Genomic DNA, 13,492 nt, shown 5'->3' with positions numbered 1-13,492 from the left:
AGCAACCTAATTTCCATTATAGGGATTACCTATTGGAATTTAACTAGTAGAAGAGAAAAAAAAAAAAAACTGAAGTTCAAATGGGGAAAATAATGATGGCTTGGTATTTTATGTGGCTAATGCGATTACACTTGAGCCTTACCTAACAGTTACTTATAAATACATTTCGGCAGAATTATTTATTTGGATATTCATAAACAAACAACATATTAATACATTCAAGCCTTGCTAAAATCGAACGCTTAAAACGTCTGTAAAATTTTCGTATAAATCCGAGCGTGGATGAAATCATGTTTTAAAACGACATTAAAATGCACAAGTTTAAAATACATTATTTTTAGTTTTATTACCCGTGTATTGAGTAGCGTATTACAAAAACATATTTTTTTGCTTTTTCTAATTTTTCTCCAATTTTTTTCTAAAATGATAATGTGAATGTTTCGTCATTGAACTCGACACAGATTATGAAGGATACTTCGCATTGAAAAGTCAATTAAAGTGGGCTAAATCTCAAATCACAACTCGCCTATCTAAAGAAGTGGCAAGACAGCTCTGGAAAATGTATTATTATTATGGTGAAATAACTAGCTATGCTATTATAGCAAGGAGGACAAGACAAAATGAGTAGGTGCATTGTAATGGTAAAGAAATCGCTACATTCGACTCTTTCAATGCATATCCTCTCGTGTCCGATATAAAAGTATAATTTGCCGTTGAGGGTACACATTCCTTGTCAGATCAACGATTTCACGCAAGGAGGAAAGAAATAAAAGCGAAGCACGTGATTTTTAAGTCGACCTCATTCGCTGAGCTTCTTTGTCTGAGAATGATAGATGCTTCCGGTATAAATATTCTCAGGTAAGATTCTGAAGAATTTTTGCTCATTATCACACAAACCTTTTTTTTCTTGGAAATTCATCGCAAAAATATGTAAAAATATTCTCAGACACTACAGTAATATCTAAACGAATCGGTCCTTTATGTAAAACTCGTCCACTTCGACGAATAAAGTTACTCACAACTCCCAATGTAAATCTAGTTGCAAGATAAGGCAGCTATTCTTTACTGGCAATTTTCCACAACTTTTCTTTCACGTATAATATATGTGATATGTTATTCTTTGTCAGCCATTCATAATATGTTTTTGGAGATATTACCGTTGACAATTATTCAGATGTATGCAACTGTGAAGATGTCAGTTGAGATGACGTTTACATTTTCGTAGTGATGTTTTTTTTTTTAAATGAAAAAGTATACTTTTCATCCTCCAGAAGAGGAGGGTGAAAAGTATACTTTTCAACCTCCTCTTCTGGAGGCTGACACTTCTCTTTTGGAGAGTCCATTTTTATAGTGATATTTTTTAAATGCAAATATACCCTTAACCCTCCTGATTTTGTGGTAAGTTATAAGTATTATGAAAAGAGTACAAAGGCATCAAAAACTCTCTAGAAAATATAATAATAAAGAGTTAATATTGTTTTTAGCTATATTTCTATAGTTGAATTCATTGGGATTTCTCAACCAAAACCAATAATTACGACTTCCTCCGTTTCATTCATAAATTCAGTCTCATTTGTTATATTTCAGTACCTGAAATGTTAATTAATATTGTGTAATAAATTAAACGATAAATTTTACCTAATAATTATCTATATACTTTCTCGCTAGCGCGAATTATTTATGTATATCTATTTCTCCTTAATAAACGGTACGTGTGCTACGAGTTTCCATACGAATGGCTATTCACCTGTCATGGTTAAGTTTACATTTTTTTTTCTAATCTATAAATCTGTGACATCTATTCAGCTGTATGCAACTGTGAAGATGTCCGTTGAGATGACATCTTATTTTTTTCATGGCATATTCAAGAATATTAAATAAAAAAAATCTATACTATGCTAAATTAAAATAGCTAAAAATTAAATCAAAAACAGTTATCTAGAGCAAGATTATTACCTCATTCATGTTATTCTAATACTACTCAAGCGTCCTCTGGTGAAATATAAGTTTCAATTAAGGGAGCTTTCCTTATTATTCTTGCAAGTCTGCGTATTTTCCCCTCTCATCAAAGATGGTGAGTATGCTTTGTTTGAAGTACAGTTGAATCATGCTGTAACGTTACTCCGTGGCGAGACATGTTAATAATAAACGGCACTTGCCTTTGATTGGAAAGACTCGAGTTTAGATTACATCGGGAAAGCGAAGAGGATTTTCTAGATCATTTCACCTCTGAAACTTCAGTTATAGCTTCAGACACACATGCCATGGGTCCCCCCCGCCCTTTTTTCAAGAAATTAACCCATCTTATTTTTCTTCTTTTTTTGTTATTTCTTGCTACTTAAATTTAATCTCGTTGTGATTTAAAGAAGTACGGACTTCTTCATTGGTGAAGGTCAGAGAAGGTCAATCCTCGTTGCATATAATAGCATATAAGGGTGTCAGACCTTCAAAGGTATTAGACTAGACTAATCTCCGCCTACGGTGAAGTTGGATGTGTGTATTAGGACAGCATATTCATAGCAAATATCCAGAAACGAAATATTTCCGCATCGTATTGGAGTATAAAAAGGATTTCTAGCATTATTTCTAAAGCACATATTTCATGATAAACAAAACGAACCCAAGCATTTCCCTCAGTTAAATTAATTAAAACGAAACTCACAAATTATCCAAATTTCTACTTTACATCTTTACACTGCATGTGACAAATGTCCAATGTGTGGGAAGTGAGTTTTATGTTTGTGAGACGGAAACCAGAGTAATCACCACAGTCTCAGTAGAACGAGACCGACTAACTTAGTGCTGAGAAAAAAAGAACAGCAAATCAAATGAGTAATCCCCTGCATCACCTGTTACTATTCACATGAGATTCGACACCTTCCAGGAATGGCTGGAAAGACCCGACTTCGATTTAAAAAGAGAACGAAAAAATTTTCCCCAGGTAAGAATCTAGGGGGAAAATGTCCCCTGTATAATTATGCTTTAAAATGTTTCTTTATTTTCCCTCGATTCATCTTATAAGCTGAATCAAGGGAAAATCTTAAAGAGCAACACGCCTTAGAACCATGTAAAACTACAAATTATTGGATTTAAAGGTATATTATAAAGTCAGAGACAAAATCATCTTTAGCGTCACAAAGAAAATGTTTTTCACTGTCAGTTGAAAAATTGAGTATTTATTAATAGCTTCTCTTATTTCCAGTATTCGTAGAGAAAGAGGGCAGAAAATTGCCAAGTAAATTGCTGCTATTAATTTTCCATGAGTGGGACATGTAAAGAGTGCTCAGCAATAAAGTACGTTGTTCGTGCCCTCCTTACGTGTACGTAATTACACACCTAACAGAAAATTACAGACTGCACCAATATCGCTTCCATTACAGCTGCCACATAAGGCGCAACGAATCCTTCAGGTGGGCATAGTCATCGGCGGCGAATTGTGCTGCTGTTCGATTAGCGCTTTTCCGAATGATCTCACAGGTGCGTTTGTATAATTCAAATTTGGAAATTGGACCGATAGACTGTTTCAGGACAATAATACTGCTGCTTACATAACTCAAACAGTAGCGGGATGTTCCTTAACCGTTCTTGCACTATGAAAATTCCATATGGCAGATACAAAGTGGTGCATTATCAACAGGAATAATATTATGTACAGCAAGAATAATGCGATAAAAAGAGCCACTTTTGTTCATCACACTCTCCGATGCATCACTATCGGCCTAGCTGTCCTCTCACCAAATATCATAATGAAAGTCTCGTATAATTAATCTCTGGCGAGAATTAACCGTGTATAACAAACTTCCTAAGATTCCTAAGTAGCCGTCAATATTTCTTGTGAAAAAAAAAGCTCCTTTTTTTTTCTAAATACAGGGTGTCCCAAAATTCACGCAAGAAGTAATTTTGATAGAAAACACAGGTTTTTAATTAAATTGTAATTCTTATTGATTCATAAAAATATACAGTATAGGGTTATGCATGGAATAGCATATCGGGTAAATGGCCTCCACGGCTTTGCTGGCACATACGCACTCTTTTGTCGAAATTTTCCATGACTGTTTTGCATAAATTTGGCTGAATTTCGTTGATACAGCGCTCAATTTCCTCCTTTAAGGCGTGGGTGGTCGTGGGCTTGTTGGCATAAACCTTAGACTTCAAAAACCCCAAAGAAAAAAGTCCAACGGCGTTAAGTCACATGATCTGGGCGGCCAATTCTGATCACCAAAACGGGAAATTACACGATCAGGAAATAACTCATGCAGTAATTGAATTGTTTCTCGGGCTACATGGCATGTGGCACCGTCTTGTTGAAACCACATGTCGTCCACATCCATATCTTGCAATTTAGGCACAAAAAACTGGATTATCATGTCGCGATAGCGAGCACCATTAACTGTTATTGCCTTACCAGCCGCATTTTCGAAGAAGAATGGACCGATGATGCCTCCAGCCCAAAATCCGCACCAAACAGTGACACGTTGTGGATGCATTTATTTCTCAACAATCACTCGTGGAGTTTCTGAACCCCAAATGCGACAATTTTGTCGATTAACGAAGCCATCAAGATGAAAATGAGCCTCATCGTTGAAGATGATTTTGTTCGAAAAATAAGCATCCACTTGTTGTTGTTGTTCCATAATCCATGAAAATGTGTTGTTCTTTCGTGTAGCGCTTCATTTTTAATAACTCTGAAATGTCAACTGTCACGCTGTCTTTTTTTTTCTCGTTGGCAACACTTTACCGCACAAATGGCGCTAAATTTAAATCTTGCGTGAATTTTGGGACACCCTATATAAGCAACAATATGTCTTCTAATTATTCAGTAAATGCTTTTAACGCATAGTTAAAAAATATTCGGTTTAAGAGATTTAGTTCTGGTAACAATTTTTGTAGGATGCTAAAAATAAAGCTGTCCTAGCATTGTGGAGAGTATTCCACGGACTTGGACGGCTAACTTCGCTGGTAACTAATTGTTAATACCCCCCCCCCCCGATCTATAATAATTAAAATATTATATTAATCAGGTAGCTACCTATAGTTGCTCCTCGACATGACCTTTTCTATAGTAATACATTTCGAAGCAACTCTTAACGAACAAGGTTCGAGCTCTTGGAGTACAACTATAAGGTTACCTACACGAATTTCGCATTTAAGGGTCCCGCCACGCCCTAATCGGTTTCAGAGAAAACTGCTCTCTTGTAAAATTGCAGCTTCGTAGCCTTCCCACACACTTTCATGAATGAGCAAATGTTTTTATCGGATATTTGCCCCTTCTTCTTTTATAACAAAGTTTATTGCTACCTTTGAGTCTCTTTTGTTCCACAAATACCTCATGCGATACTAGATGGGATATCAAGACATTGAGAAAAAATATATAGTAACATACATGTAATTCTGCACAACTGATACTGTTTATTTTTACGTGAATAATATTTCTATAATTATTAATTATCAACTACAACGATGTTTGCTCGATCAAACAAGCAATTTAATTTAATTACTTCATTCTCCTGTAACAGATTTTATACAGTGTATACGATGGAATTTCCTGTGATATTTGAATATTGTTAAACAATAATAGATATTATCTGAGTTTAAACCATTATATATAAAAAAATAAGAATTCCTCGGCTGTTAGAGAAAATGTTTAGGAAAATGTCTGATTGGATGGTAAAACATTCGTTTTTTTTTTTTTTTTTCTCCATTCATTGCTGAATAAACATAGACTCAGACTATTTGATAGTTCTTCCCACTGTTTATAGCTCTATTTCTTCCGAACTTTGTACCATTTCAAGCGTTTCCCTATTCAAAATACTAAGTTGCTGCAATTGCCATCCGATTCTTTCTGCTAATATCGATACCGCTGATCTAACATCGAAGTATGCAATGAATCGTTCCTGGATTTCTTCTAATCTCTTCAAAGTTGTTTTCGAGTCTTTCCTGCTCTTGTTGTTGTGTGTGCTCCGGCCTTCTTGTTGTTACGATTATTTTTCAATGGAAAGCATTCGCGACAAATCCTGGAGCCTGACAGATAAGCGGTATCGTTTCCACCTTTTTTTTTTTTTTTTTCGATATTAGAGAGGGTCATCAAGTAGAATAGTTTCTCCCGTGCGGTTGTTAATATTTTTCGCCATCGTTTAAGACAGGTAGAATTATCTTTAAACTGATCACGTTTTATGAAATATTATTTCAAACTCGATTCAATGGATTCAGGATTTCTTTAGCAATCAATAATGCGAGATGAGACAGATGCCCCGGATCGATTTTCCCACGTCTCTTTAGAAATTTCATAATTTGCATTAAAAGTCGCTAAGGATCTCCAATTTGGAACATCTGCTGGATTTTGTAAGATTCTGTAATAAGTGTTATTAAACATCTTGCAGGAAGACACGACAAAGTCCGCTTTTCAGAGAAGTAATTAAGGCTGCTGCCCCTTGAATATCTTTGATATATTCATGAAGTATTTCATAAAATTTAACCATCACGCCATCAGACCGGGGTGATTTATTGTCAAGCGTGTCCTCAAGACAGCAGAGAAAATGCGAAGTTCTCTTGTGTAGAGCATATTTAACTAGTCATGTCGTGCATTGATTGAAGAACTTTATTTTTAGTTTTATCGTGCTTTATAAAATTTGCACGTTTCAGATTTATGAAAACTAAATAAATATATTATTTTGTAATAAATTCCTGGACATTTAAGATAGCATTCACACAGTACGCTGTAATTTAGGCGTTGAAATGTGACTGAATCGATCATTCTCGATTGATTATTATGGTCCTGTTGCAGTGTGAAAGATTGAAGTAAAAATAAAACAGTCAAACAGCAAAAGTGCTTTAGTGCAGACAAAAAGAGTTAATTTAATAAATCGACAGGAAAACTTTGGATGTTATACACGATTCTGTTTTATTAAGATAAATGTAGTTTTGGCTGAATAATTGAGATTTATGGCCTATGATTTAAATACATATTGGAGTTTTAAACGCTGGTTCGTGTTTAAAATTGGTTACCTGTTGAGTGATTGAAGAAACTCTCGTATCGACGATATTCTATATGTACAGCGTGTAGGTTGCTTTTCCGTTTATATTTGTTTGTACTTTAGGAGTTCATCACCTTTTCCCAGTCCCTTTTCCCCATCCATGTTTTGTCGTATTGAGGCATTTTCATGTCTAAGTTATTCATTCACAGAACCTGCTTTTAAATGAATAGTAGAAACCATGCTTACTTATACAGAGAAAACCCACACAACAGTTTATCACCATAGGGCACAAAGTTTAAAATAACATAAAAATGCGAAAAATAAAAACATAACATTATATAAACCTATAGTACATTACCATCTTAAGTAAACTGCCGGTCGGTCTGATTGCAGCTTCATCAAGTCGCATTACAAAACATCGTGGGTAAAGTTGGCCGAGTGGTTAGCATACCCGCTCTCCAACCAACAGGCCATGGGTTCGAATCCCGACGTGGGCATGGATGTTTGTGATTGTCTTTAGGTGGGAGATGAATATCATCGCACGGGTTGAGACCGTTTTCCCCGCTCATTGGAGCCTTGAAAAAGTTCCATATTTGTCTCCGGAGTAGGGCTTCCAAACTAAGTAAAAAAAAAAAGATGAAAATAAAAAAAAATCGATTAAAAAATATAAAAAATTCCTTACCTCACCCAATGTACCAAAATGTATACTCTAGGTTTGCAAATAATCTTTCGTGGCTGGGAGCAACATAAAAAAAAAAAAAAAAGAAAAAAACACGAATATTTCTTTTTTTTTTATTTTTTTTTTTTATAATCCATAAAACCCACTCCGAGACCCAATGTGGAATTTTTTAAAGCTATTTCAGACCTCGAATAAGCACGACAGTGGTCTCACATAGGGCGATGAAATCCACCTCCTAACTAAAGACATTCGCAAACATCCGTAGCCACGGTGAGATTGGAACACGCAGCCTATCGGTTGCAGAGAGGGTGTGCTTGGCCATTAAAGCCAGCGAAAGAGTAAGACTAACGTTAAGAATATTATTAAGATATTTGCTAATTACACACTTCAATAAATCATACCATAGAATCTTTTAATAGTACATTCAGTATAGAATAAAATACCTGGTACTATTGGGAATAAGAGATTATACAATTTATAACCCCCCCTCCCTCACAAAAAACACTTTTTTTAAAAAATCACTTTTAATCTCGCTTTCACTTTTCAAATGTGTTTATATAGTAGTTATAAACAAATTAACGAAATTTAGTTAATATTCCATTTTTGAAAGTTATAGAACATTTTAATAACCACACACTATTTCTTTATAAAACTAGAGAATCTAGATCGGATCAATTTGTACACTTCAAGAAGTCTTGTTTCCAAGTAGAGCGTGTCTAAACATCAGAGACTGCGTGAGAACCACTGAGTATTCAGAATAACATTAGCTTCTGCAATATTTCTCTGTTGAGAAATGTAATTATGCTGTGCACAACTTTATAGAAATTTAATTACTATTAAATTAATAGTATTTAAATTTTCCTTGGGAAATAAAATAAAATTAATAGAAGTACAAATGGAGGAACATTTTAGGTTATCTTTAAGTAGCTACTCCCAGTCTAGTGGGAAAACCATCCAGTGCATCTAAAATTACCATAATAATAATAAGACATATTTAACGCTATTCTTTGATTATTTATATATTTAAACAGAATTTCTTAGGAACGATCATCATTTGAGTAGTTACGGTTAAAGGCAGCTTACATATTGGAGGTGTATATAGGCAATGCTGAACACAGGATCTCAACTTGAGATCTGTGTTCTGCATTGCCCACATAAACCTTTTCTGGTGTTCCAAGTACTCGAGTGAGAACGAATGGCATTCATGTTGCTGTGAACAAGAACGTATTACAATAACTGAAACTAGTTAACTACGAGGGTGGTCTGAAAAGATCTCAGCTTAACAGTGAATAAACGAATTTATGCAAAATTATTTTTATTTTTCAACATAATCATCCTTAAGACAAATACATTTATTCCAGTGATGGTCCAGCACCATTATCCCGTCCCTGTAATGCAAGAGAGAGCCAAATCAATAGGGTGGATGTTCCAACAATTCATAGTGCAGGTCCCTATATTTTCCCATTGCCAAATCACATATGTGGGCAGGTGCATTGTCCTGATGAAAGTGATTTTTTCCTTCTGCAAACCGGGTCTTTTCTCACGACTTTTTTTTTTGTCTAGTCTGGTTAAAAGATCGGAATAATATTCCCCGGTTATTGTTTTACCCTTTTCAAAATAATTAATAAAAAAAAATGCCTTTAGCATCCGAAACCATCGATGCCATCACCTTATCTTCTTTGGCGCTGAACAACCAGCTTCTGTCCACTGGTTTCACTGCTGTTTGGATTCTGGTGTATAATGGTGAATCCAAGTCTAATCCCTATTAATAAATCGACGCACAAAAGCAGTTTTATTCTTGTTAAAACACTCCAAGCAATGTCCAGAGATATTCATGCTAGTGCGTTTTTGACATGCTGTGAGCAAGCGTGGTATCCATCTTGCGCAAAGCATTTTCATTTGCAATTCTTCATGCAAAATATATCCTACACGTTCTTTTCAAATGCCTATTCTTCTTCTTATTGTGCTATCTTCTATCGAAGGTCAGCGACCATCTTGGCGAACAAACCGCGCTCTTGTGCCAATCTGAGCAGTTGTGCACTGCTCTTTCCTGTCCACGTCTTGATGTTGTCAAACCATGATATTCTTTTTCTTCCTCTAGTTCCTTTGCCATCAATTCTTCCTACCAAAATAGTTTGTAGAAGTTGGTATTTACTGTTTCTCATGATGTGTCCAAGATATGATGTTTTTCGTTTCTTGATTATTTGTACAAGATGTTTAGCTTTGCCAATGGATTTTAAGACATCTTCATTGGTAATTTTTTCTGTCCATGATATCTTTAGCATTCTTCTGTATAGCCACATCTCAAAGGCTTCGATTTTCTTGATGGTTGTCGCCTTCAATGTCCATGTTTCAACTCCATAGAGCAGAATAGACCACACGTAACATTTCAGCATTCGGCATCTGACTTCCATGTTTAGGTCTTTATTGCAGAATAGTGTTCTCATTTTCATGAAGGACTGCCGTGCAACTTCAATCCTTGTCTTTATATCTATTTCTGGATCCCACCGTTCATTAAGCCAGCAACCAAGATATTTATATCTTGACACTTGATCAATATTTTTCCCATTGAGTGTCAGTTTCATTGATGAGGCTGGATGTTTGCTGATGATCATGTATTTCGTCTTGTTGATGTTTATATTTATTCCCATTCTTTGGCTTTCTATGTATACTCTGTCAACGAGTTTTTGGAGATCCATAATGTTATCTGCAATTAGCACGGTGTCATCTGCATATCGTAGGTTGTTAACAATCTTTCCATTTATGTTGATTCCCTCTGGACATTCTTCCAATGCTTTTTTAAAGATTACCTCTGCATATATGTTGAAGAGGAGTGGTGAGAGCACACATCCTTGTCTCACTCCTCTTTTGATGTTAATATCACTGGTGGTAATGTTGTCTAATTGAACGGTAGCTGACTGATTCCAATACAGATTTGTTATTAGTCTTATGTCTTGTTCGTCTAGCCTTATTTGTTGAAGGATTTCTATTAAGTTGGTGTGTCTGACTTTGTCGAATGCTTTTTCAAAATCTATGAAACACATAAAGACAGATTTCTGTTTTTCTATGCATTTTTGTATCAATATTTGGGTACAGAAAAGGGCCTCTCTAGTAACAAAACCATTCCGAAAGCCGAATTGTGTTTCACTTAGAGTTTCTTCACTTTTTCTATAAATGCGCTTCTGAATTACTTTCAAAAATATTTTTAATGTTTGGCTCATTAGACTAATAAGTCTGAAGTCACCACAGGAATTCGCTTTGGGTTTCTTTGGGATAGTGATAAATGTAGATTTGAGCCAATCTGATGGAAATTCATCACTTTCATATATTTTATGAAATAGTTTTTCAAGAAGTTTGATGTTATCTGGTTCGATTAATTTTAAAAATTCTGTTTGCACACCATCTGGTCCACTGGCTTTTCCTGTTTTACTTGTTTGTATAGGATTCTCTATTTCGCATTTCATGATTGCTGGTCCTTGAATGTTATCTTTTATATTTATAGGCTTCTGTCTAGTATCATTGAAAAGTTCTGTTACATATTTTATCCAAATCTGTGCTTTATTCTCTTCTTCTAGAACTATTTTTCCATTTTCGTCTCTTAGAGACACTATTTGCTTTTTCCTAAGTTTTCCGGAAATTTCTTTGATTTTCTTATACAGATTGAAATTATCATGTTGTTTCTGAAGCATTTCAATTTCAGTACATAAAATTTTCATCCAATTTTCCTTGGCTTCTTTTATTTTTTTTCTTGATGATGTTATGTGTTTCTGTATACCTGGCTAGGTCTTTGTTTTTATACATTCTTCTTGTATCAATAAGAGAAAGAATCTCATCTGTCATCCATTCCTGTTGTTTTATATTATTCACATAACCTACTTCTTCAATACTTGTTGTTACGATGGCATTCTTTAAGCTATTCCAAAGAGATTCCACACTTTTATTTTCTTCTATGTTAATCTGTTGTAATCGCAGGTTAAGCTGTGTCTTGGCACTTTTATTTATGTTCGGGTCTTGCAGTTTTTCTACATCAATTTTCTTTTTCTTCTTTTGTGATTTTTTAGCTGATTTTAATCTAAGACGTACTTCTGCAACTATGGGATTGTGGTCTGATGAGATATCTGCTCCAGGATAAGTCTTTGCACTCTTTATACTACTGTGGAATCTTTTATTTATCAGTATTTTATTTATCAGTATATAATCAATTTGATTTCTGACAATATTATGTTGGTTATCTTGAGGCGATTTCCAAGTGTACAGTCTTCTTGGTGGAAGTTTAAACCAGGTATTTGCTATTGTTAGATCTTCTTCCTGACAGAATTGGACTAGGCGATCTCCTCTGTCATTTCTGGTGCCTAAGCCATGTTCGCCAACAATTTCTCCATCACCCCCTCTTCCCACTTTTGCATTGAAGTCACCCATCACTATGTTTATATCATGTTTCTTTGTTAGGTTTTTAATCTCTTTTAGGTGTTCATAAAACTCTTCAACATCTTCTTCACTTTTGTCAGCTGTGGGTGCATAAGCTTGGATGATATTTATGTTAACGGGGTTTCCCTTAAGTTGTAACAGCATTATCCTTTCAGAAAATGGAATCCGATTTATTACTGATTTATTGATTTCTTCATCTACTATTACAGCTACACCATGTCGATGTTTGTTCTCATCATTCCCAGAGTAATACATTGTCATATTATCTTGTTGACACTTTCCAGATCCTGGCCATCTTGTCTCGCAAATTCCCAAAATCCGGATGCCCAGCCTCTTCATTTCTCTTGTGGCATTTCTTAATTTGCCAGCTTCATACAGAGTTTTGACATTCCAAGTTGCAATTTTAAAAGTGGACACCATTTTGAGCCCGGAGATTCTTCGCACTCCTGTCCCATTTAAGGGACGCCGGGAACTTGGGGCCAATTGTAAGGGTTTGCTCGCCATGGTGGCTGTTCTGGAGATAAGGTAGAGCAGTAGTTTCTCCGTTTGCTTTCTGCTCCGCAGTATTACAGACGTACACAATATAATCATATTGCCATCTGCAAATCTCTGATCACAAGCTTTTCCGTCATCATTTGGCTTCAACCTTGTGTCAGTACTGACAATGCTGCTTCCCAATGTCAGGGGCGGTGACTCCAGCAGGTACTTATTTAATGGCGGCACTACTCGCCATGTCACCGAGTTGTCATTGGGCTTTGTGAGGTTTTAACTGAGACAGAGTTGCCACTTCTGCTCCCCCACGCCCTGATAGCTCAGTCGCTGTTGGTCCACGGCTGCTTATTCGCCAGATTGCTCTGCTTATATCGCAGCTAACCTCCATATCTGAAGGCTGTTCCCCGATCCGCCACCTGGGGACGCACCCGGTAGTAGCCTACCTATAGTCTATAGTCTCAAATGCCTATAGTCTCAGCAATTTCATGCACTTTGACTCGCAGGTCATCCAATACCATATCGTGCACTTGATCAATGATTTCTGGTGTTGTTGCACTTTTTGGACGTCCTTCACATGGATCGACTTCAAAGCTGGTACGTTTAAACTCGGCAGCCTATTTCGTAATTGTCGAAAACGAAGGAGAAGAGAGCCAATAAAGATTTATGAACTTATAATGAATTTCTTTTGGCGTTAAACCTTTTTTTACAAAGAATTTTATAACCGCACGATACTCAATTTTATCCATTTCAAGGACAACACGTTTGCATGAGACAACTGTATAAAAACAAACTACTTGATAGAATGTCTTGCAATTTCATATGGATACTTATGACAAGTACCAACTTAGAAAAAAAAGAACTTGCCGATAGTGTTGCCATCTATGGTCGAGGCCGAGAACTTTTTAGACCACCCTTGTAA

At 35.7% G+C, this 13,492-nt stretch overlaps 1 protein-coding gene across 1 annotated transcript in view; it reads right to left on the bottom strand.

Moving 5' to 3' along the window:
* LOC150100473 (uncharacterized) overlaps positions 1 to 13,492 on the bottom strand; it is a 230,207-nt gene that overhangs the window by 37,364 nt on the left and 179,351 nt on the right. The window lies entirely within an intron of this gene.

Source organism: Typopeltis vanoorti, chromosome 13, assembly GCF_054136105.1.
Source record: "Typopeltis vanoorti isolate ZY-2024b chromosome 13, IOZ_Tvanoo_1.0, whole genome shotgun sequence".
In the NCBI taxonomy this organism is placed as follows: Eukaryota; Metazoa; Arthropoda; class Arachnida; order Uropygi; family Thelyphonidae; genus Typopeltis; species Typopeltis vanoorti.
Note: the sequence above shows the minus strand (reverse complement) of the source record. Positions and strands in the feature narration are given on the sequence as shown.